This window comes from Orcinus orca, chromosome 5 (genome assembly GCF_937001465.1).
Source record: "Orcinus orca chromosome 5, mOrcOrc1.1, whole genome shotgun sequence".
Taxonomy (NCBI): domain Eukaryota; kingdom Metazoa; phylum Chordata; class Mammalia; order Artiodactyla; family Delphinidae; genus Orcinus; species Orcinus orca.
In genome coordinates this window covers 71,534,616-71,560,661 of record NC_064563.1, presented here as the reverse complement: position 1 = coordinate 71,560,661, position 26,046 = coordinate 71,534,616, and the positions used below count along the sequence as shown (strand labels likewise).

Below are 26,046 nucleotides of genomic sequence, written 5' to 3'. Positions count from 1 at the left end.
TTTTCCATTCTCCAGTGTTGGATGACAATTATGTGCTTTTGACACTGCCTTGTGCAGCTGTGCTGAGAGTGCCATTGTCCATTGCAGCTGTGCTCTGAGTCCCTTACTCCATCTTTCTGTGATACATTTGCCAAACACATCCTGAGCACCTGCGATGTACATCAGCTTTATAAAAGTGGAAAGTACACAGAACTGCCGCTCAAGGAATATACAATCGGTGGGGCAGACAGATGTGAAGACAGATCATTATGTTCTGTGGCACAGGTTGGGACATAATGAAGCATGCCCACAGGGCTACAGAAGCTCAGGGTAGGAAGCCACTGCAGCCTCGCCAGCTGCCACGAGGCAGGTGCCGCCTGTCTGGGCCTGCTTCCTCTCTGGCCCAGCCTTGTCTGAGGACAGTCCTGGGTACCAGGAGGCAATCCAGGAATGTGGTTATCAGAGTGGAACTTCCACAACTGGATGTGCCTTCTCGGTAGCTAATAATAACGTCCTCCTTCCTCAATCCATTAAGCTAGTAGGACAGCAGGGGAGAAAGGATGTCACAGTGTATCACTACAAAAACTCTCCAGCAGAAGCCAGTTGATTTCTCCCTGAACAAAATCTGGCCTTTGTTTGGTGAATTTCCATTTTCTCTGCTCTTTTCCCCACATCCATTCATTATCTGGGATGGAACACTGTGACCCTTTGCAACAGGGTTAAAATAACAGCAGTAGCTCAAATGAAGGTTGACATTTGCTGACCTTTTCACATAGTCCCTGTAACTTGTTTATATCAGCAAAGCACAGGGCCCCTTCTCTCCCCAGCTTCCAGCATGTTGTTGAACATGTCAAGGCAATAAGTCTCTTTTGCCCTTTTAAGTTGATATAAACATGTCATCCTTTCCATTCCTGGTCATTCCCCTTCTTGCCCTCACTCCCACTCTGTTACCAAGTTTTTCCAGCACTCTTGGGATCATTGACTCCCCATTCCGTCTCAGAACTTTGACCCTGGTTGAAACAACAGGAGTTTGTCTCTTGTAGTTCCTGTGGATCCCAGCAGGTTTCGCCTTGGTTCAGGCACACTTTTACTTCCTGGAGGGCCATCAGGACCCATTATCTTCACTGTGAAATTAAAAAATTGACTCATAAAATATTTGATAAGTGCTGCTTACCTGTACACAGGAGAGTATGGCATATCCCCATCTTATTGGAAAAGGATTAGGTCTTCAAAAAGGCAATTATCAGAGACATGGACTAAAATCTTCTGTGTACAAGGCATTGTGCTGGCTCCCTAGGTATACGTGTAGAAGAATATGCACTCTCCTACGTTCTGTTCAGTCAAGAGCTGCTGAGGGGATCTTGGGAATTTCCATGCCCTCCCTTGTACTCTTTTATTTTGGGAGAGGTGCTGCTGACAGGATAGTCTGTCATCCCATTTTTGATCTGCCCCAGCTGCTTCTGTTTCTCAACTACCCGCATCTTCCATAACCAGATCTCAGATTCTTTTCTCATTTCTGACTATTTCAGGTTGAAGGTCAGCTATGCATTAGTGCTGTGAGTGACTGAGAAAGAGAAGGGAAGAGGGGAGAGGAGCCTCTAATGGTGATCCCCCACCCCCATGTCTTCCTTAGGCTCTGAAAGTAGTTTTGTGCCTCTCCTTTCATCTCTCTCTTCACTCCCATGTTTTTATGGAACGATGCTCTTGATAGACAAAGGGGTTTTTTTCTGTTTGTTTTCTGAAATGTAGAGGAATTTAAATTCTGCCTAAAACCAAGACCTCACCCCACACCATCTCTATTTGCCCCACCCTTTAGCAACTTTGATTGAATTTTGTCTCCTACAGGAGGATCTGTGAGGTACAAAATCATGGCAGCCTCTTTCTTCCTTCTCTGCATCCACATCGTTAACCTAGATAGACACCTATGGGAAATCCCCAAAGGACCAAGTGCCTGCTTCAGATGGAAGAGTGTTGCAGGATTCTGTTCCCAGGGGACAAGACAAGGGCTGGCGCTGATGGAAGGAGGCCTCAAAAAAGAGCTGTGAGGGAGCAAAGAGTTTGTCCAGGGCTTGACTAGGGATCAGAACTAGTAGGTTTCAAACAATTTCCCTGGGGACTTAACCTTCTCTAGCTCTTACTCCAAACTGTGAAAATCAGTGCTTCTCAGACTTTCATGTGCATACAAATGACTTAGGCTATTTTGTTAAAATGTGGTTTCTATTCAGTAGGTTTGGGGTGAAGCCTGAGGTTAGCATTTCTAACAAGTTCCCAACTAGCTGATGTCTTTGCTTCTGGTCTGGGGATCACACCCTGGGTTGCAAGACTCTAAGCTACCCATCACTATGTAAAAGGCAGCAGGATAAGAGGAGATTTAAAGTCAGGTCTTCCAAATGTTTCCAAATTGATTTGTAGGTAGTTCTGTCTCTTTCTGTTCTACATCACTTTCTGTTCCCCTGCATCCCTCCTCCTTTGTCTGAAGGTTGGCAGCAGCTTCATGGGTTCTCTCCAGTATAAATGAACCCAGGTTACCCTGGGATGAGATCACATTTTCCAAAGATGGGTTTCTAGGCTGCGGTGAAGGCAGAGAGTCTGTCTGGGCTGTTAAGGCCTGGGAAGTGTAGTCTGTGTAAGACAAAGCAGGGTCTAGGCAGGGCATGGATTTGAGGACATTCCCCAGGCAGAGGAAGTGGGGAAGCCTGAGCAGCTGCATGTGTTTTTCTAATCCAGTTTCCTGGACTCATGGAAATAGACTCTGTGCTGGCACGTTTAAGGCATCCAGTGGCCTGGAGCTAGGAAAAAGTCTCTGACGTTTCTGTTAGTGCTTAGAAGCTTGATTATGGGTAAGACTCTTTAAAGACGGATGAATTAATCCAGATTATTACCTGCACCCCGGTGAAATAATGTTTCCTATTGATATGGCTTTTCAGAGTGTGATATTATGATTTATAAGAAATATGTATTTGGTCATTCAGATGACCAGAATATATTTCACATATAGAGTTAGTGTTTTTCCAGGGTCCTGATTCACAGCTCCAAAAACCCTTGGAATTTCCCAGGGAAGATGTCTTTTATTATGTTAATGAGGCAATTCCTGGAAAGCCCTAAGGTAACCTAAGGATGGGAGCTAGCTGCCAGAAGAACCAACTAGGTTATTAGAGGGTTGGAATTTTCAGTCCCTGCTCCCACCTCTCCTCCAGGGTGGAGAGAGGGGTTGCAGACTGAGCTCAACTGCCAATGGCCAATGATTTAGTTAATCATGCTTATGCACTGAAGCCTCCTTATAAAAACCAAAGGACAGAGATCTGAGAGCTTCTCGGTGAGCACATGGAGATGAAGACAGAGTGGTGTGACTGGAGAGGGCACGGAAGCTCTGTTCCTCTTCCAATCTACCTTGCCTGGGACCGCTCTTCCATCTGGCTGCTCCTGGGTTGTATCCTTTTAAAATCAGTATTTGTTTATTATTATTATTATTTATTTATTAATTTATTCTAGTGAATAAATGGGTTTCCTGAGTTCTGTGAGCTGCTCTAGCAAATTACTCAAATCCGAGGAGGGGGTTGTAAGACCCTCTGTTCTATAGCCTGATCCATAGGACACCAATCCTACAAATCAGGGCCCCACCCTAATGACCTCATTCAACCTTAATTTTTTTTTCTTAAAGCCCCTATCTCCAAATATAGCCACACTGGGGTTAGGGCTTCAACATATGAATTGGGGGGTAGGGAGGGGAACACAAACATTCTGTCTACAACACAACTAAACATACAAATAATACCTAATTACAAAGTATGATACATGCTAAGAAGAAGAAAGATATAGGCTCTTTTTAGAGCTGTATTACCTGGAATTGCTTTATAAAGATTACTTTTATTATCTATCAAAAGTATCAATCAGTAAAGCCAGGAGGATAAAATTGAGAATGATATTGTATTCGGTATTCCCTTTTTGGAAACCAGAGTCTATTTTATTCATACTTGCTTCAATGCCCACATAATAATCTTTGACTTCCTTCAAGAGAATGTGATAGTTTTGTGAAATATAACTATGACCATTGCCTGACTCTTGAAATGTAATTAGTGGATACCTTACACATCTAAGTACTGGGCCTTTTGATATTTAGTGAAACTAGAGAAAGAGAAAAATAACACTTTGTATCTGGCAAGACTTTCTATCCCAGAATTTTGCTTACATTTGATTTAGCATCTAAAGGTCCTTGTTATAAGATTTGAAAAATTGTTTGTTATCATGGTTGTTATTCAAGTAAAAGGGGTGTAATTAAAAACACATTAATGTGAATTTCAATTTTTCAAACTCAGATTTACAAAAATTAAATATAATGTCACTCAAAAATCAACTTGAGAATATTTAGTTTTTATCCAAACTAAAACAAATTTGGATAAGTAAGAAGGAGACTACTGAACATAAGACTGTTTGTTATGCACACCTTGTTATTATTCCTAACTTTAAAATGCCCCATTAAAGCTTGTTTATGGGCACAGAGGTCAGCATTCTCATTACCATGGGATGCCCATGTAGAAGAATTGTGTTCAGTTTTGGGCTAACCATTTAAGAAGAATATTGTAAAAGGAGAGCTATTGTTCTCAAAGTGGAGAACAAGATGGTAAGGGGCATACAACTCTATAATGTGAAGAAGGGGGAATATTAAGATTAGTTTCCTTTATTCCCACCCATAACACTGGGTGTGGTGGGGAGATTAGGGCAGTACCTGATTGTGTCTTCATACAACTGATGGCCAGGCAGGTAGAATCCATGTGGGGCTACAAAACTTGGATTCATAGGTGAGAGTTTCAGGATCATAGGAATTGTACAGTGTAAGAAAGAGGACGATCCTTCGACGAATGGGCTGCTCTGTGTAGGGGGAGGGAGGGATGTTGGCCTCTCTGTAGGAGTCCAGTCAAACCTTGATAACTGAGTAAAGATATCATACATGATAAAGATAATCCTGATGTCAAACAGCTGACCTGCTAGCCCAGTACTGTCTGTCTCAGTTCTGAGATTCTATGTTCTTCTCCCTGCACCTCCCTCAAGACCCCAAAGATAAGACAAAGCTGAATATCCTTTCTGGTATGAGCTCTCAGGTCAGTCTGAATAGCAGGTGATGACTTTACTAGATCCTCAGAGACCAGTTCAGTTCACCTGCAGATTATTCAAAATGTAGGTTCCTCGGATTATGGTGTTCTTTTGAACACCATAATTACATAAGCCAGTTACTGTCATCGCCTACATCACTTCATTGATAGTAAATTAGGCATTTGGAAACTAAAGTATGGGTGGGAGTGGGGGCCTCTGATTAGGTATTGTTTCAGTGACCTCAGTGTTTAGCTAGTGGCCACTGAGTGTAATGCTGTGTAGTGATTAAGAGCATAAGAGAAGAGAGTCCAGTTATAACCCCCTACATATATAGTCAATTGATTTTTAACTAAGGTACCGTGGTAATTCAATGGAGAAAGAATAATCTTTTTAGCAAAGGGTGATGGAAAAATTGGATAGCCATGTGCAAAAAAATTAAGCTCAATCCTTATCTCACACCATACACAAAAATTGACTCTAATGGATTATAGACCTAAGTATAAGAATTACAAATATAAAATTTATATAAGAAAACATAGGTGAAAAATCCTGGCAACTTTGAATTTGGTGATTATTTCTTAAATAGGGAATGGAATGCATAAACTATGAAAGCAAATATGAAGAACTTGGACCGCATTGAAATTTAAAAGGATTGCTCTTCAAAAGAGCAATAAAAAAAGTAATAAAAAAGTAGCTGGAAAGACAGACACTGTAATAAAAAGGTAGCTGGAAAGACAGCTATGGCCCAGGGGAAATTATTTGCAAAATATGTATCTGACAAAGACATGTATCTAGAATATATAAAGAACACAACTCAATAATAATAAGATAAACCAATTAAAAATACAAAGCAGGAAAAAATTTGAACAGATACTTCACCAAAGATGATATATAGATGGCAAACAGGGACTTGAAAAGATACTCAACATCCTTAGAGAAATTAAAAACTTGTACCTGAATATTTTTAGCAGCTTTATGTGTATTGTTAACAATTGGAAACAAATGTCCATCAACAAGTATATGACAAAACAAATTGTGGTATTGCCATACAATGAAATACTGCTTAGCAATAAAAAGGAATAAACTAATGATATGTTCAACAACATAGCTGAATCTCTGTGTTGGCTAAGTGCAAGAAGCCAGATAAAAAGTATAAGCTGTATAATTCCTTTTATAAAATTCTTTATAAAATTCTTTATAAAATGCAAACTAACCTATAGGTTAGAAAGCAGATCAGTAGTCTCAAATGTACAAAGGGAAAGAGAGGGATTACAAAGAGCTGCAAAGAAACTTTTAGGGGTGATGGATATATTCCTTATCTTGATTATGCTAGGCATTTGTGGGTGAATACATATGTTACAATTCATCAAATTGTGTTCTTTAATATGTGTAATCTATTGGTCACCAATTAAATGTCAGTAAAGATTATATATATGCATGTATATGCACACATGTACTCATATACATACACACATATATGCATACTCACATCTATACACTTTCATTACACTTCCATGCACACAGTCACGTGTTCTTAGTCAAATTAATAACCTCTCTGCCTTCAGTTTATATTTGTCTAAAACGGTGATATAATGTTATTTCCCTCAAGGAGAACAACAATGCTGGGCACAGAGCAAGATCTCAAAAAATGTTAGCTAAAATTATTACCCTGTGGTAATAGTTCACTTCGTTTTAAACCTTACTGATTTGTTTATCCTGCCTGTCTGTTTTTCTTTTATTTTTGAGAATGTCTGTTACCAGGAGCAAAATTGTGTTCCCTCGAGAACTATTTTCTAGAGGGTTTTTTGTTTGGTTTGGGTTTTTTTGGTAAGATCTGACTCTTGTAGAAGCATAAGCAGAAAAAATTGTGAAGAAGCCTTGTGAGATGGCATTCCCGGGCCTGAGAGGGGAAATCCTTGCGCTCAGAAACTTTCCATCCTCCTCCACAGCTGAAATGCCTTCCATGGCTGAAATGCCTTCCTCAGCATTTCTGTTTTGAACGCCCTTTCTTGGGGGATCCTAACCCAGCTGCGAGAATTCACTGTGGGCTGAAACCTGGCAGATTAAATCCCGGGGAGAAAAAGCGATTTGAAAGTAATATTTGTTCTTAAAATGACAAATATGTATTGCAGATATTATTTTCTATGTTGCAATTAAATCATTGGGGGTTTTACATATGAGCGACTTTGTATGGCCTAAGACAATTCAATAAGACACTTGAATTTGCCAGTGACAGTTTTCCTTTGTTTCTTTTAATTTTTTAAGAAAAAGTAGACTAAGCTATATAACTTTTCAAAATCAACTCTTCTTTAGGTAAAATCTTATTATTGCAGCTACTAAATACCCAGGATTTGTATCTATTTGGGTGTTTTTTTTGTTTTTGTTTTTGTTTTTAACGGAGGAGTCTAGTGGTACAGAAGATTGAGCAAATTATTTAACCCTTTCATACTAAACTGCATTGTTTGAGCAGAGTGAAATGACATTGTTTATTTTAATGCTATAAAATTCAATGTCACCTCTTTTCCCATTCCCATTTTTTATAAAGAAAAAACAAAAACGAAAAGGAAAGCCTTCCTGTGTACTGGTTGCTTATCATCATGACTATGGTGATTTTTTTCTTCATTTGTTTCCTCACTCTCCTGTCATTTAAAGTGACCTGTCAGCTATTGACAGCCTACTTCCTTCAGATCCTAACCTGCAATTACACCAGCTGCAATCAACATTGTCTTATTCCCACAACATTCATAACATATCAAATTATATGATGGTACTGTTATTGATGACATAGATGGTGAATTAATAAGAACTACGTTATCTACAGCTATGAGATTGGCTACTTGGGTTTGCAGACCAGGAAATTGCTACAGATTAATATCTTAATTTCAGAAGGCATTTGACAGTGTCTTTTATTATATTCTAATATTCATAACCAGCTAAAGAAGTTTTTTCTTATTGGTATCATGTGGCTTTGTAATAGCTCGGAAGGATTTACGTGGTGTCAAATAATGAATTAGTATTAAACTGGAAAGAGGACTTTGATAGTAAGTGCCAGGATACTACACCCCATTCTCTTAAAATGATAAAATGTGCGTGAGACTGAGGTAAGATAACTGAGAAAGGAGAACCAATTTATTATACAGAAGAGTTTCTGTGATGGAGGGCAAATGAAATCTAGCAGACTTGTGTTCTCCCAACATTCCTCAAAAAACTCGTACATACATTCATGCGCTGCCACAAAATTTATGAGAAGGACTCAAAAGCTTTAGTAAATTAATAGGCGTCAATAAGGTATGTCTTCTAGACAAAAACTAATAAGATCTAGGACTTCATCTATTGAAGCATATCTGAATTTGTATTCATTTCTGGTGCCTTCTCTTAAAGAAGATATTCAAATAGAGAGGATTAGAGCATGTAATTTAACACATTCATTTAAGAACTGAAGTTTTTTTTCTGCACAATGGAAAGCTGTGTAGGAATATAATTGTTGCCTTCAAATGCCTGAAGATCTATCATAAGAAAAAGGGATTGCATTATGCCTGTTTTTGTTCTTCCAAAATACAAAACCAAGAGCAGTGTAGAAGTTATAGGGAAGTAGATTACGGTTCAATGTTAAAGAAATTATGTTTGACTTAGATGTTTTGTAAGACAGAATGGACTTTTTTTTGGAAAGTAGTGGTTTTCTTCACTCAGGAAAAACTCAACCAGAGCCTGGACAAATATCTTGGGTTAATTTAGATTAGCATTTCTCACAGCATGCCCTGAAGATCACTACCCTCACAAGATAGTCCCCAAGACTCTGAGTCAACTAGCTTTGAGAGAGACCATATAGGATATTGCTTCTTGAATATTCACAGTGTGCATCAGCATATTAGATGCTCTGAAAGTCCTACATTAAAGAAACCTGTTTAACTTTGTGTAACCCGTCATTTCTCAAATTAATTTAAATCCTAAAAATGTGTCACATTTTGTGGAACAAATATGCTTCAGAACACATATGGAAAAATGCATTGGAGGAGGGAGACCTAATGACTTTGATTCCATGAAACCATTCTCTCCATATTTATTAATTCACATGTTAACTAACACTTGTATTTGTGTATGTGTGTGTTTCCTGTGCTTGTGTATCAGAGAGTGAGTTTTTTTTAATATAATTTGTTAGACTTTGGTTTAATTCATTTTTATTGAAATATAATATTTGCTGTATAATAATATAAAAGTACCAGGTATACAATATAGTGATTCACAATTTTTAAAGATTATCCTCCACATAAAATATTGGCAGTATTCCCCATGTTGTACAATATACCTTTGTAGCTTATTTTATACCTAATAGTTTGTACCTCTTAGTCCCCTACACCTATATTGCCCCTCCCCCCTCTCCCCACGGCTAACCACTAGTTTGTTCTCTATATCTGTGAGTCTGCTTCTTTCTTGTTATATTCACTAGTTGCTGTATTTTTTAGATTCCACATATAAGTGATGTCCTGCAGTATTTGTCTTTCTCTGTCTGATTTATTTCACTTGGCATCATGCCGTCAGAGAGTGAGTTTGAAGGCATGCTCTTATATAACTGACCAAATTGAAACATAGTTGTCTCGATGGTTGATAAATTGATAGCATGATGAATAAATAATCATTTTAGGATCCCAACTGCCTCAAAAAGACTACAATTCTCCACTTTCCCTCAGAGAGATCATGAAAGCCTGTTATAGTCACCACACATTATCAACTGTTCATCAAGAGAAAAGTAAGCCTGCATCTCCAGAACTTTTTTTTTTTTTTTAATTTTCCCCTCCCCTCCCTTGCAGTTTAGGCAAAAAGCCAATTTATTGAGCGTCGTGAGGGAGGGCAGGAGTAGATGTGAGAGGATACAGGGTTGAACCACAACTTAAACATCTGGTTTTATTTATGTGCAAGCACCATGCACAGAGCTTAATTAATGTGACTGAAAATAACCGTGTGTCTGCAGAAATGTTGGGTAGGCCTTATGTATGTATATTTCTCTTTCCTAAACACCGATCCTATGCTCCTTATGGCACTGTCAAGATTTAGTTATGAGCACAAGTTATGAATGTGCATAGCAGTTTCTTTGTCTCTTTTCTGACTTTCTGGGCTTTTTTTCCCCCGTAGTTTTCTTTCTAGAAAACTACTACTTTGGCAAGGGTTGAGGATTGAGTCATGGACATGCCTTTACTCGTGTCTTCTGTAATTTGAAGCCAAAATCTGAAGCAAATTCCAATACTGCTGTTTAGCTCTTGAAATGCTAATCACACATATATGCACACACCTGCAAAGCTATTTTTTTTTTGTTCCTCTGGAAGGTTCTAGGACTGGGAGGACATATAGATAGAAAACAGTAAAGAGAATCCCTTTCCTGTCTCTTACAGGACTTTTATTTAAACTCGTGAGTGATTTAATACTGATCAAGAAGAAACAGTGTTCCCCAAATATGTTGCAGCTGATATCCAGCTGTTGTCCCTTTAGTCCAATCAGATAGTAAGTCTTCAAATAGGGTAAACTGCTGCAGGAGTACATGTGTATGAGTACTTTATGTAAATATTACATAACATACATTTAGCCAAAGAAATGGAAAATAATAACTTTGAAATAGGCCAAAGATATAATATCAAGCTTATGTTTTCCTTTTTCTGTCTCTCACTCTCCTTCTCTTTTTAAAGTATTTAGTTATTAATGTCAGAGTCCATCAATAACCTAAGTAAAAGGATCTCTAATAAAATGAAGCAAAGTCTGGAGTCATTATTTCCAAACCGTTTTTCTTAAAATTAGCAGAAGCCATTTTTCAAATGAAAAGTCTTGAATGATTTTGATTTTAAAAAAGAAAAAAATATAACAATAAATGAAGAGTTTTATTGGTAAAACTGTGTCTCTTCTGTGGCTTACAGTCCTTGAGGTACCTCCAGGAACTTGGTGTGACAACCACTACTCTAGAATATAGGAAATCATAAGACCCATATGAATCAGGAAGGATGAAATAATCTCTCTGTGATTCAGTGTAAGTCAAGTCTAGATCAATAGCCAAAAAAATTACCTCTTGCTTTTTAATAACATGGCCTAGCTTATATTTTGTTTTTCTTAGTGTCATTGCATTCCAAACCAGGGAAACATAAAGATATATTCTTAGGTCAGATGTCCCAAGCAATGCTATGCCTCAGGATCATCTCAAGCTTTTTAAAACACAGGTTTTGGGCTCACAGACCCAGAAGGTCTGAATCGGTAGATCTTATGTTAGGCTTTGGCATTTGCATCCAAAATATTAAAATAAATAAATTAATAAAACCTACCTAGGTGAGTCTTTTGTGCCCCCAGGTTTAGGAACTACTACTGCTCCCCACAAAAGGATAGAATCGTAAAGTCATTGGATTTTCAGTCCAGTGCAGTCAGTACTTTTGATTGCCAGCATGATGCTGATACTAGAGATCAAAGATGGAAGGTCTAATCTATCCTTTTATTCTTAAGGTCTATGATTTCTTTCTTTCACATTCTAGATCATTTCAATTCTGTCTGCTACTTTTTTGAATGTCTACTATATGAGATTAAACAAACAAAAGGCAAAAGTGTGCTCTAAAGAGGAAAATGGATTTAACTATCTAGAATAAGAAGCGGGTTATCTTAAGTACCAGAGTGGAGGGAAAACACAATTCTGTGAGAGCTCAGTGGAATTGACTGTGATTGGAAGCATTAGAAGGATATGAAATAAGTGATCATTGAGTTCTTCCTTGGATTATGAGTAGAATTCTGTGCTGTGTCAAAGAGGGTGGGTTCAAAAAGGGGTTTAAAGCATAGAAAACCTAATGAGTATGGATGGAAGTTTGTAGCTTGTTAGGAGGTGATGAGTAGGCTGATGTAGCTCTTTGTCAGAGAAGAGCAGAGAAGGTCCTTAAGAGTGACTGTAGTCAAGTTTGGGTTCTTTTTGAAGGTCTCAGGCAGAAGCACCATTACGGAGGTGGTGAACATTTGGGAGAGCAAACTGATACCCCAGGAAAATGAATGGGATATGGCCATGTTAGACATGATAGAAAGAAGGTTTGTATTAATGTTGAAGGAATCCAGGGATATAAAGAATAGATGCAGTTGGGATGAGGATACTTAATTAACATTGAGCTGGTGAAACTGGGGTAGGTTGAGAAGACTGAAGATGCTGTGGGTGTGAGAAAGTGTATGGTAGGCACGGGCTCAACCTGATAGTTCTGATGGGTCAGAAGATGGCTGGATGATGTGATAGGGACATCATACTTACTGTTAGCCACAATGATTTTTAACTTCAAGCAAAGTATATTTATTTTAAAGTGAAGGACACTTCTTGGCTATTCAGTTCTTAAAATAACTTGAATAGTTTTTACTCTTTTAATAATATGTGTTCACTGTCAAAGAAAAAATAAAGGATGGAGATGAGTAAAAAGAAGTAACTGAAAATTATTAAATTTATTATTAAATCTCAATGCCCAAGGATAGTCGTTGGTAACACGATGAGGTATTTTTCCAAGTCCCTTTTGTTTCCAACTTATGAGCATTTGTTTCAAAACTGGTATCACCTTACTAATACTTTTTGTAACCTATATTTTCTAACCCCAATATATCATGAAGTTTTTCGATATTCTTAAATCTTCTTCTATAACACTAAGTAGAATGGCTGAAGAGTGTTTCATGATATAAATTACCCCAAATTTCTTTAATTCACACTAATGATAGGCATTTAGTTAGTTTAATCCTCTTTTTGTTTAATTGCAAATTTTCCTGAGGAAAATCCCTTTATATCAATTTTTTCATTCATATCTTATTGTTTCTCATCTGTCAATGAGATTTACAGTAAATTCTAAAGTAAATTCTCATCTGTGAGGTTTCTGTGTTGAAACGTTTATTCCTAATTCTTTGCCATCACTGGTCACTGTGGTAAGGTATCAGGTACTAGAGTGGCCCTCACACCCAAAATGGGTGAGAGCCCTGATCCTGTCTTCATCATCATCTACCATGATTTCGTTTGTTCAGAACAATTGAATTTTGAATTTGGCCCCATTATACAAGTTGACTGTTATTCTTTTCCTCGTCTTCCACATAAATAAACCCATTTAGTGTGGTCATAGAGTGAAGGAATTATGCTTATCTTTACCCCTTTGATGTTTGGCACAGATTATCTTTAAGACATTACTTCAAAGTAAGTGTGACATAGGACCAGTGAGGTTCAGCGAGAAAAATAGAACCAGATATATATTAAGAGCTTTATTGTAAGGAAATGGCTTACATGATTGGGGGGCTGGCTAGTAAGTGTGAAATCCATAGAACAGGCCATCAGGAAGAGCAGATGTGAACTTTTGGTCATGAGTTGAAGCTGCCACCTACAGAAGAAACTTATTTTTCTTTAGGGAAGAAGAAGAAATTCTCTTTTTAAGGCCTTTCAACTGATTGAATCAGGCCCACTCAGACTATCTGGGATAATCTCCTTTACTTAAGTAAACTGATTATGGACATTAATCACATCTACAAAATACCTTCACAGCAATATCTAGGTTAATGTTTGGTTGGGGACTGTAGCCTAGCTAAGTTGACACATGAAACTGGCCATTACACTTCTGCAGTTAGTTTTCATTCTCTCTCTGTGTGTCTGTCTCTCTATCCCTCTGTCTCTCTCTTTCTCTCTGCTATAATTGGAACTAAGATTTATGAAAGAATTTTGGGGCAGGGGGATGGGCAAGAATAAAATCTATTAAACAGGAAGCCAAGTTAATGGAAAAAAGAATATTTTTGTTGATTGTTTTTTTCAGATGCCTTTTCTTACAGTGACAGCCCTATTTTTCCTTGCTGAAGGAAAAACAAGTATAAAGATCTTAGCTGCTTGGAAGCTCAGATCTAAGTGTAAATTGCATTAATTTTAATTGCATTAATTTTCCCATCATTTAGCAATAAATCCAAACTCCTTGGCCTGCAATGCATTAGATGATCTGGGCCTTTTTTGCTTATCCAGCTTATTAAGTTCCAGACAAACCGACATTTTTTTTTTTTTTCCTCAAAATGCCAAAGTGCTTCTCCCAAGAATCTTTGCTCTTTTCTCTTTGCCTTGAACACATTCTCCAAGTCTTCTCTTTCCTGGCCTTGCTATTGGCATCTCAGCTCAAATATTACCCCCTCAGAGAGGGCTTCCTGGCCACCCTAGCTAAAGGAGTCCCCTCATCCCCAAATTACTTTATCCCGCTATCCAATTTTAATTTTTATATTGAAAAGTTATATCTATAATAATCTTAGTGATTTAACAGTTTTCTTAGTTATTATATATCTCCACTTTATCTGCATCTTTTGGAGAACAGAGACTTTTTGTTTTCCACTAAATCATAGTGACAAGAGCCTTACCTGACATTTAGTAGAGCTTTACTCCATACTTATGGAATGAATAAATGATTCCCAATTTACTTTCCAGGTACAATTCATCACTCCTTTCTGTATTTTTTTGGTCTTTCCTTCTAATACTGTCTTTTCCTTTTATATACGTTTTTATTTTAAGCTGCCTTACGATAAATATTATTTTTGGAAGTTTTATGTGTATACACTCTGTTGATAAATGTGTGCCTTTGCAGAGGTAATCAAGTGTCCCTGGTGAGGTGTCTCATTCTCCACTCCTGAGTGGAATATAATATATCAACCTTTTAGAATTCTCACTGGGACCACAGGGACACAGATGTCAGAACAGTATGCTGTGTGTGATGCATTCTAGGAAGCCTCATGGCAGCTGCAAGGGAATAGGGAGCCGAGGGAATGTGCCTTGGCTGAAATTTTCTGTATCATTCCACCACGCTGACTCCTCTGTACAGTAACATTTCTCCCATTTGGCATCTGGTTCAGCCAAAACTAATATGTAATGTGTCGTGATTATGAAGTGTGTGAGAAGGTGGTGAGTATCTAGGGAATAACTTCTACCTCTAACTAGTGCTGAGGAAGGATTGGCTGATGACTTTCCAAATATCTTGAAAAAGGAGTTGGACACCTATTCATTCCCTTGTTTGTGGTTTTATTTTAAAGACATTTTTTTGACCCTGCATATACTTTAACATGTGCAATGTGCTAAAAGTAAAATAATATGTAAACAATTTTCTTTGTAATGTTATACTTATTTGCAAAGAATTTATTATTACCTGGGAAAGCCTGTAAAGCAAGATATTTCTGTTGTTTTGATTTGATTTCTCCCTGGAATTCATCCAGATAACATTCCAAAACTCCAATTTTAGTAACAAAGACCTGATTTTAAGGCAGATTTGCTAGAAAAGAAAAATTTTTTACTTCACCGTGTGTGTTCAAAAAATAGCATCATTTTATGGGCAGATTATAATTTCAAAGTTTAACTATCATAGTTAGCAGATATTTTATGAAATATGTTGTACTTTATTTTCTCTATTGCCTATATTGTTCTCTGGTAGGAGGAACGTGAATTTATGTAGATTATCAGGGTATCATTAGGGCAGTTTTTGGTAACGGATTAATGATTATGCCACTCTAAGAATTTCTTAATTGGAAATGTGCCACATAGAATTTCACCAATTCCTACTCTGATAGTCATAAAAGGGTGTATAATAGGATAGATAATATATACCAACAAAAATAGAACTCAGAAGAGAAAATTATAATTTTCATGAGTATCAGAAAATAATATTTGTGGTTTATGATTGTTCTTCTGCAGATGTGAGTGTTCTAGTTTCAGAAGGAGAAAGTTTCCCCAAATGTCATTTGCTTTTATGAAGTCCCTTGTGCCAGAATGCAATTTTCTGTTTGTACCTCAATGCACTAAGACCTCCTACATTGTCAGTATTATTTGAATTATGAAATAACTCTGTTGCCTGGATTTTTTTCTTCCCAGAAAACTTTACCATCATAGATAAAGGCAGGTTACTCTATTTACATATGCTAACTATTTAACTGACTGACCTTGACCCATAGTCAGTAGCTTTGCTAATGTTCATAAATTACAAAAGGAATGTCTTCTCCAGCTGAAGTTGGGTAGTAATTGTAAACCTAAAATAGTAAATGAGAGGAATGTTGCACATGGAGGTCCAGCTAGCAGCATGGTATTTATACAAATTTTTGGACCACCTTTGGACAGGATAAAAAAACTGTCATCAAATGATTAACCACCTCATGGTTAGATGGGCTGCTTCATGTCATCAGTAGCATGTCCTGTCCTACACTGTACATGAAACACAAGTCATAATAGTTGCTGATGAAAGACAGACAGGAAATTCACTTAGCTCTAAGAAATGGGAAAATTTAACTGGTGGGGGGAAGATAACATGGGAATTTGAGAGCTGTGTTCAAGTTTTGGAATGAGTGTAAGGAAGAAATAAGGTGGGACTTCTTAGAAATGCCTGGAGAAGTCAGAACCACTCAGGGATGGGAGGATTTTATAAAGTCACAGTGCAGCACAGTCAAATCTAATCCAGTGAGCTCCTTAACCCTGAAAGAGATCACATAGAGCCTGGACAGTCCAGTGGTGGTGTAGATGCAGACATAGAGGAGGAAATTGATTGGAGTTTTTATAAAACCCCAGATTTGTTTTAAGGCATCATGCCTCCCTCAGGCACTGCCAGTTACTGAGTATTTACTAAATGAAAAATATTGTCCTAGAAACTAGGAAGAGAAAATAAGCATAAATTATATCCTAGTTAAACTGTAGACAAGCAAGTAAGAATCATAGAGGCTTAGTACTTTGCCCAGTAGTTGATAACACTGAGATTCAAAGCCTTATTGGCTTCAAAGCTTTTTTGTTTGTTTTATTTTTTTTCCCTTTTCCATCAGAAATGAACTTGCTGACTTAGCAGTCAAATTAGTTATATTTCCGTATCTCCCTCCTCTTCCTGCAATTGCTAGAAAACTAAAAGGGAGACTGTGAGTACAGTGGAAAGAATATTTTAGTGAGACACCTGAATTTTAGCTCTGATTCTGCTATTGACCCTTAGGACCTTGAACAAACCTTCCAGCCTCACCCCATTTATCCCTGAGCTGCAGTGTCCCCTTGAGAAGATCAGAGAGGGTGGCCTCTGTGCTTCCTTTCAGCCCTGACACCGTGTCACTCTTTGACTTCAGCCTCCTCCACCTAACCCTGGGAAACATTGCTGAGGACTTGTGGAGCCTGTCGGCCTGGGGTTGATTATCCTTATTCTCATTATCATTTCTAATCGTGACATAAACACTCGGTTGATATCAAGAACAGGATAAGGGTTTGAAAGAGGTATAATATTTTCCCAATAAAGATCTTACAGGCTGCCATTCTCCCTTCCACCAGCATAAGGTACTAGTTCCAGAAGAATGAAAAGTTGCTGAAAGCTGTGAATTACCCATAGCAAATCAGCACTCTTTCCACTCATCACTCTGTGGCCTCATCGTCTCCATTTGTATGTGGGATCCTCATGGCTTTCTGGATGTTAGAGACACTAGTTCCTTAATTTTGATTTGTTGCTCTGGTTCTTAGTGGGTGAGAACTGCCTGCATTTCATGAAGGCATGTAATAAGTCTCAGATGAGACCTTACTGTAGTTAACTAGAAATGTGATAAATGTAAGACTCCATCTTCAAACACACACGCACACACACACACACCTCTATTCGTTTATAATAGTGATATTGTAAAAGTGATTTTGGAATTGTTTCATTCCATATATTTCCAAGCACTTTCTTATATTTCTTCTTTCACAGCCCTTCACTAATAGGCCATGTATCTGGTTCTGTTCTGTTACTGGAGATTATTTTAGGGGAAAAATATATAATGACTATCTCTAATGGTTAAATTTCAAATGAAAAGCTCCACCTGCCTTCATTTTTAGCATTAGAATCGATCAGCCTTTTTTCCTACTCAAGCTTTCTACCAAAGTGTTCTTTTATTTCTGTGAAAAGCAAACATAAGCATTCACCAGTTTTCTCCAGAATGTGGTGCTCTGGGGACAAATTTTCACTGCCTCTTGTTACTAATAACAGTCAACATGCTGGAATCCCACATACCCTTAAAAGGTATCAGTAACTATGCCAATGTGAAATAGGAACCACCATTCCTTTGAATCCAGACCAAAAGTTTTAGTACACTAAAACTGGGACTGGAGATGATGTGAAATAGAAAATATGGTATTTTTATTCCTAGGTTGTTCTGAAGGAAGTTGCCATATTAATCTTTAAAATCATTGCTTAAATACAATAATCTCTTACATTGCTATATAGCTTTAGAGTTTGTAACCTACTTTGATATATTTTGATATATCCCACAATACTCCTGTGAGACAGATGGCCAGGAGACATATATATATATATATATATATATATATACACACACACACACACACACACACACACACACACACAAAATGACATTCATAGGATGTCCTGACAAGGAGACAAAGTAAACAAGTGAAAACAAATTTCGGAACCATATCATCTGATTCCTAATACTGTACTCTTTCTGCTGTCTACACTGAAATTTCGTGGACACGTGCAATAAACTTTATGGACTGGACCAGTTTTTTTAAAAAGCATCAAATACCCAGTGATCCCCAGCCCCCAACACAGTACATAATCTGAGATTCCTATTTATGTCTACTAGGCTAGTTACGCATCAGAGGACTCTACTCCAGATGGGTCTTCAACAAAATAAATAACTTTCTTCCTCCCTCGCGCTCCACTGCTCCACCATTGCACTGGGAAAATAGGGGCCAGTTTACTGTCTTTAAAGCACCTAATTGCCAGATGACATCCAGGCAATTGTAGACTTTAATCATTAATGTATTTCCCTTAGAGGAATGTGTTTTGGGTGTATATGTGATTCTAAACTGTAAAAAACTAGGTAACCAAAATGAAGTAATTACTTTCTGATATGTTGAGAAATTTTAAAAAGTTGAACTTCCCATGACCATGAATTTTTAAGTTCTGTTTATGGTATTACTTTCCACTCAACAGTTCAGAATTGTCCTTATGGCCAATAAAGGCAGATTGTCTCTCTCTGTCCTTGGGGACATATAAAGCCACATAAAAGCAATTGGGAGAAATTACTTAATTTAAGTTTTAAAATGTTAATGGAGGGTAAACAGTGACCAAACCGGATGCTGAGCTATTGACCTAGGTCTTTGGGGCCTTTCAGGTTGCAGAATAGCTGTTACTTCCTTTAAGCATTTGCAAGTCAGGCATGGAAACTTTTAAGCAGGCTCTGACAAAAGTGCTGGTTTTCATTCTGTAATTGCACTAAGTAGAAGCCAGCTGTGAGCCTCTCAGGACCCTTTATTGGACTGAGATTTTAAACATTTTGCTGAGTAGGCAGTAAAGTTTTCTTCTCTTTATTCCCACCCTCTTGGTGAAAATGCACTCTTAATAAGCTGAAAGGAAACGGGGTATGAAAATAACAAATGAAGAACTTGTGTTGAACACAGATTTTAGTGCTTCCCTAAAGGTCACACAAGCCACCAAATGGAACTTAATTTATGACTATTACATACGAGCTGTGTGTAGATACTCAGTAAATATTTGTTGAATGGATCGCATATTGGTTAACTCACTTTGTGCATATAGTATGATAGAAATATATCCAGTCTATCTGCAAGGCCAGTAGCTTTCCAGACAAGAATTCAGTTTGCTCTGAGTTGAGGCTACTTTGTATAAGGCCAACAAACTAAAAGATGCACATGTCTTAAGTCAAAATCATCATCACACCTCAAAAAATGCTACTTTCCATGTTCCTGATCATGAAGATGAAAGCATTGCCTTCATGGAGAATGGATATGATGGATATGATTTTTGTTTCTTTGGTTCATACATCAGTTGTCCTTGGATGACCATTCAGATCAGATTCATGTCTTACAAAAAGATGATCCAGTTGTAGGTCTTGACTCTGATGGAACAGGTTGATTTTTCAGTTATTCTGCAAGTGACAGATTCAGTAACCATTAGTTGGCATTCTCTCTTATAAGCCTGAAATCACCCTTTTTTTTTTTTTTTTTTTGCGGTACGCGGGCCTCTCACTGTTGTGGCCTCCCCTGTTGCGGAGCACAGGCTCCGGACGCGCAGGCTCAGCGGCCATGGCTCACGGGCCCAGCCGCTCCGCGGCATGTGGGATCTTCCCGGACCGGGGCACAAACCCGTGTCCCCTGCATCGGCAGGACTCTCAACCACTGCGCCACCAGGGAAGCCCCGAAATTACCCTTTTTTGAACTCAGGTTTGTGGATTAAATGAGCTGCGTAATCATTTGTAGACGCAATCATGCTATAGACCCAATAAAAACTATTTAAATATTCTGCCAGTGCCTTGGAAACATCCCCATAATACATAATGCCTTACAGTGATAAACTGTAAGGCAAATTTCTGTGGTGCCAGTTACTATGGACATCGATACACAAATGCTGAGTCATTGCATGGAAAAGGATTAAAAGGCTGAATATACCTTTAAGAAATGTCTAATGCAACTATATTTACCTTTCTCATTTCTCCACAGTCCAGTGAGTTTTTGTTCTGTTCCTTAATCCTAGAGTGTACAGTAATCTTTTTAGCTATATCACGTAGAGGAAATACAGGGAACAGACAGCTTAATGCATTCATTTTATTTATTTCATCCATCCAACACCTACAGGATGTTCTAGACTCTGAGGAGAAACAAGAATGAATAAGTCCTGGGACTTCCCTGGTGGCACAGTGGTTAAGAATCCGCCTGCCAGAGCAGGGGACACGGGTTCAAGCCCTGGTCCAGGAAGATCCCACATGCCAGGGAGCAACTAAGCCCGTGCACCACAACTACTGAGCCTGCGCTCTAGAACCCACGAGTCACAACTACTGAGCCCACATGCCACAACTACTGAAGCCCGGATGCCTAGAGGCTGTGCTCCGCAACAAGAGAAGCCACCGCAGTGAGAAGCCCGCGCACCATAACAAAGAGTAGCCCCTGTGTGCTGCAGCTAGAGAAAGCCCGTGTGCAGCATCGAAGTCCCAATGCAGCCAAAAATAAATAAATACAAAAATACATAAATAAAAAAGAATGAATAAGTCCTATTTTCTACCCTTAGCAAGTTCACTATAAGTAGAAAATCAACTCAAATAATCTCTCATATTGATCCCTCCCTCCTGTGAGTCCCCATGCTATTTTGGAGGCCTTCTTGGGGATATAGTGTAGTCTATCTTTAGAATCTTATGTGTGTTCCTTGCATGCTTCTTGGTGGACTTGGAACTCCTGGAAGCAAAGACTGTGTCTTCCTCATCTTTGTATCCCTGGTTCCCACTATTATTCCTAGTGTATATTATGAACTTACATGTTTTAAAAATGAATGAATGATCTGATGATTTTGCCACTAACAATCTATAAGACTTCTAACTAGTAATCTAGTATCTCTGGGGCCTGTTTCCTCATCTGTAAGTGAGGAAGTGAGGATAATGCATGCTACATCTTATAAAGTTATGATATCAAAATTAGATGCATTAAATTTTGCAGTCTGTGAAACACTATACCAATGAAAAGAATCACTCTTATTAAAATGGAATATATGCTTTCATTTAACTCTCAGTTGCCATTTAACTACACCTGGCAATGATGTTTGAAGGGATCTCAGGGGCCTTACTATTAGTGGAAAACTCAACCATCATGCATCCCATAAAATTTTCCTTCCTTATAATGCTCAATTGTTAAAAAAAAAAAATTTAAAGTAGGTTCTAATGAAGCATATTAAGTATAGCTTATTTGTCAAACTCTTAACCTCTGTCTTGACCATAAAATATGAATTATTGTGGTATATGGCTCTATTCAGGGTATGATAAATGCTGTATGTACTTCAGGAGGAAACTATAAGGTATGTTTCTGGCTTGCCTTGAGGAAGAAATAAATGGCCTATGCAGTCACTTCCATCTCTGGTTTCAATGATTAATGCATCCTAGAGGAACAACTTCCTTTAGGCTGCAATGCCAGTTGCTATCCTTATTTCATCCCTTGAGTTTTACAGGGAATGTGAACTGAAAAATATTTAGCTTTTATTTTAGATAACTTTTTTCTTTGACTCCTGCTTGTGTCTTTTACATTTTTTTTTTTCCATTCTGGAGTTAGTTTTTCTTGTGCGTATCTAGGTTGTTATCTAGGAGGACATGGGAGGTGATAGAGATAATGCCGGGCTGTGCCTAAGGTTTGGAGGTAGAGCGGATGCTCAGGAGGCTGCGAGAGACCTCAGCAGCTCAAGTGCCAAAAGGTTCCGTGTGTCTTACCTTGTTACTCACTCATGGCCTCTATGAGGCTTGGGACCAATCAGGATTCCATGTTAGTGCCAGGTCTTCACTTGCTATGTCGTTAGGTGCAGTAGATAAGCATTTTGTGAAACCATTTGAGTGTATTTTGCATTCTTTCATGAGATGGTTAGTCAGGTGTGGCCACAAGAGGGGACAAGGTTCAGGAAAACAAAGTTTATTATATCCACAGCTTCTAAAGAGAGGCACTGCATGCCATGAGGGAGTCATGTAGTGGGAACATCAATGGGGCCAGCTCAACCAAGCAGCTGGGGGGGCCGAGAAAGAAAGAGGACCCATGGGCAAGTGCCTTTATTGGGGGTCAAGGTGGAGTACATAAGCAAAAGGCACAAGAAGATTTTCTGGGTGTGTTTGAAGGTCACTAAATCACAGTCGGGGCAGGGAGGAAAGGGTACTTGTGGCAAGGGCCAGCCTTATGCCACCTGTGCAGAAGCTCAGGGCCTCTATTTATTCACTGCAATGGGAATAATCCATTGTCTTATTTTTTTTAAATCATGATTTCATGTAACAAACATTGAATGTCTGCAATATATGTCATCAGAAGAAAAGCAAAAGGCAAAAAAAAAAAAAAAAAGAATTAGATACAGCATCCACAGTTAAATTGCTTACGATTTGATTTTATCAAAATGCCTTACCGTAGATTCATCAACATTCATACTTCAAATGACTAATGGGCATCAGTCATTTAAAATAACCTTAAAAAGCATGCTGATTTTAATAACTATATGAAGATAGCAATACTATGCAAATGCATAGGATGCATAGGTATGGGAGATTGAGGTATTGAGACTGAGGGAAAAGGATTGATATTAAAAATCCATTTGCTAAAATCTCAGATCACGGTATCTTATTATTTTCTGAAGATTTTATCCAGAGCAGTGAGTTTTCCTCAGAGTCCATATTTTTGTTGAGGCTTGGGGATCTATGAAATCCATAATATTGTATGCACGACTGTGTGCACATCAGCATCCTTCTGGGGAGAAATCTAAAGTTTACGCTAATTTCTAAAAGTAATAATCCAGTAATATTAAAAATCACTAATGCATATTTGACTTATAATTTACTTCTCCTTTTAGGGAAGACAGTGTGTTTGGTGGAAAGATCCTAGAATTAAGATGGAAAGGCATAGGCACGTGCAGTGACAATAGGATGGTGGAGTTGGTACCTTTTGCGGTTCCCATCACGGGTGACAAAACCTTGCTGGTGTGGGAGCTGAGCTCTGGACCCACGGCCGAGGCCTTGCAGTCTTCTCCCAGTTTGGCCTTCTGTATTCGGTCCGAGTCTTCCCAAATGCAGCAGTGGCCGGTCCTGGGTTCTATGCGACCATCAAGTTTTATTCAGCAAGGGATGCCCACAGAGCCCAAAAGGCATGCGACCAGAAGCAGCTTTTTCAGACATCTCCAGTGAAGGTTCGTCTCGGCACCAGACATAAGGCGGTTCAACATAATACGCCTGCCCTAAACAGCTCCAGATACCAAGAATTGGCAAATTACTACTTTGGTTTCAATGGGTGGTCAAAAAGGATCATCAAGCTTCAGGATCTTTCTAACCTTGAAGAAAGGGAAAAGGAAGATATTGTGACACCACTTCAGAAGCAAAGCCTGACGTTCTTTTGTGCTTCAGAGGCGGTATTGCCCTCCCACGAGTGCAGGAGTCCCGAAGTTGGCATGGCTGAGGAACCTTTGGATAACTTGGAGGAAGGGTCGTTATCATTCCTTATGAAAAGGAAGGTAACCCAGAAGGTTGCTATTCAGAAGGCTATGAGAGATGCATTCCAGAAACAGCTGATTGTGGTTTTAGAAAGTGGTAAAACAGCTGTGGCATGTAGACCGTGTGAAGAGGTCACAGATGCTAGAACTGAAGAGGAACTGCAGGATTTAATTCAAGTATGTGGAGATAAAAGCTCAAGGGGTACACAGCCAGTGTAGCCACAATTCAAAACAACCAGCAGGATTTGGAAGACTTTGGCATGTCTACTCAGCTCTGTCATCCTTAGGAAAAGGTGAAACTCTGAAACTGCTTTTGAGGCAGGGAATTTCTAGGACTTTTCCAAGTCCCGAGCCTTGTCTCTGGCCCCTTATTTGAAGTTTGGAGAGCAGGATCGAGGGCCATCAGTGTACGTCTACAGTTGTGGATACAGGAGAAGACACAGGACTTTTAGAACTCCCCTCAGTTAGAATTGCAGGGATTTGGGAAGAAAGTAACTATGGCCTTAAGTGTGATTATGCTACAGTGTTTAAAAACTATTCATGCCTTTCAAGTAAGGTATATTACCCAGATCTCAGCATCTCATATATATCTTGTGTTAAATATTTTGCCGAAGAACCTTTCTGTAAACCAATTATATGGATGCCTCAAATTAGGGATTAAGTTGTCAACGTAATTTCTAAAAGAAAACATTAATGTACTGCATATAGGATTTTTATTAAAAAGGAGCAAAAAGTGTGTTTCATGTCATTGAGAGCTTAATTTGGGGCTAGATTTCTGATTATTTAACTCACCCCAATGTTGCAAAGTTTGTTTTGAAGGGAAGAAAGTAGAGAAAGAAAAGGTGGTTATGTTCTGAAAAATGTAAAAATTTTGAAAGTTTTTCCTGTACAATATAATTATTTTAATTCAATTTAAATCAGTCAAGGGAACTTCAGACGTATCCATGTTTGGGCTTTAAGAAGTCTAGCTTCCTGTGAAACGTGAGAGGAAAGGATTCCATATTGATACTAAAGATTTCGGAAGCCTGATTATAACAACAGATCCATTCCTAAATGAGGCCAATCTTGGAATCAGTTCCATTTAGAAACCATTATGTGCTAGGCACTGGAAATAAGATGAAGCTCCTTCTGTCTTGGAGTTTAGGTGTTAAAGGTGTACCAGACAATTAAAAAGGACTAAAATTAAATAGATTATGAAAAGGACTGTGAAGAAAGTAAATAGGGTGCTAGTTACAGTATTTCAAGAAAATTACTTAACATGCTGACTTTAACATTCTAAGTGTCTTCTCCATGTGTGCACACAGGGTAGACCTCTGAAAAGTGACACTGTAGTTTTTTCTAGATTAATGGCTCTGTTGAGACAAGGTGGGATGTGGGAAGTTTGCCCATGCTAATGTAAAGGGCCGTTCACTTGGTTTTAGACTCTCTTTCCCAGAATGAATTGCTCACCTGCCCCAAACCCCTTCTACAGAAGTTCTGGAGTCATCACTGATTCAGTGGTAACCCCTAATAACAGAGTGGTGAATTAATAATGAGACGTGAATACTGAGAGTTTGGAGGAAATGGCAACATTTTATTTTATTTTATTGTTTTTTATTTTTTTGGCATCTTTGTTGGAGTATATTTGCTTTACAATGGTGTGTTAGTTTCTGTTTTATAACAAAGTAAATCAGTTATGCATAAAAAAAAGATGGAAAGGCATAAATTATAGTCCTTAATTCTTTCCTTTCTACCTGTGTGACTTCAGAGAAATTACTCAACTACGGTGTCTTTATCTTTAAAATGGGCAGATACTCTGTTTTCACCTGAGAGTCAAATAAAATGGGTTATGTGACTGGCTAAAATAAATAAAAAATATACCACATAGAGATTATTACTATTATCTTAGGTTATTTGGGCTTTTGCATCTGCCAATCCATGATACTTTTATTTGTTAGTTAAAAATTTTATTATATTACCAAGTAAATATATCCTTCCTACCTTGCCAATGTTGTCAACTTAGTTTTTCAAAGAA

General features: G+C 38.2%; 1 protein-coding gene and 1 pseudogene across 3 annotated transcripts in view; both read left to right on the top strand.

The window, feature by feature from the left end:
* The window catches only part of P3H2 (prolyl 3-hydroxylase 2), a 168,785-nt gene that overhangs the window by 51,638 nt on the left and 91,101 nt on the right, over positions 1-26,046 (top strand). The gene's annotated exons all lie outside the window — the stretch shown is intronic.
* On the top strand, positions 21,501-25,208 carry LOC105748445 (RAD52 motif-containing protein 1-like; annotated as a pseudogene). Its single transcript, XR_007477558.1, has one exon. The product of XR_007477558.1 is annotated as an RAD52 motif-containing protein 1-like (transcript).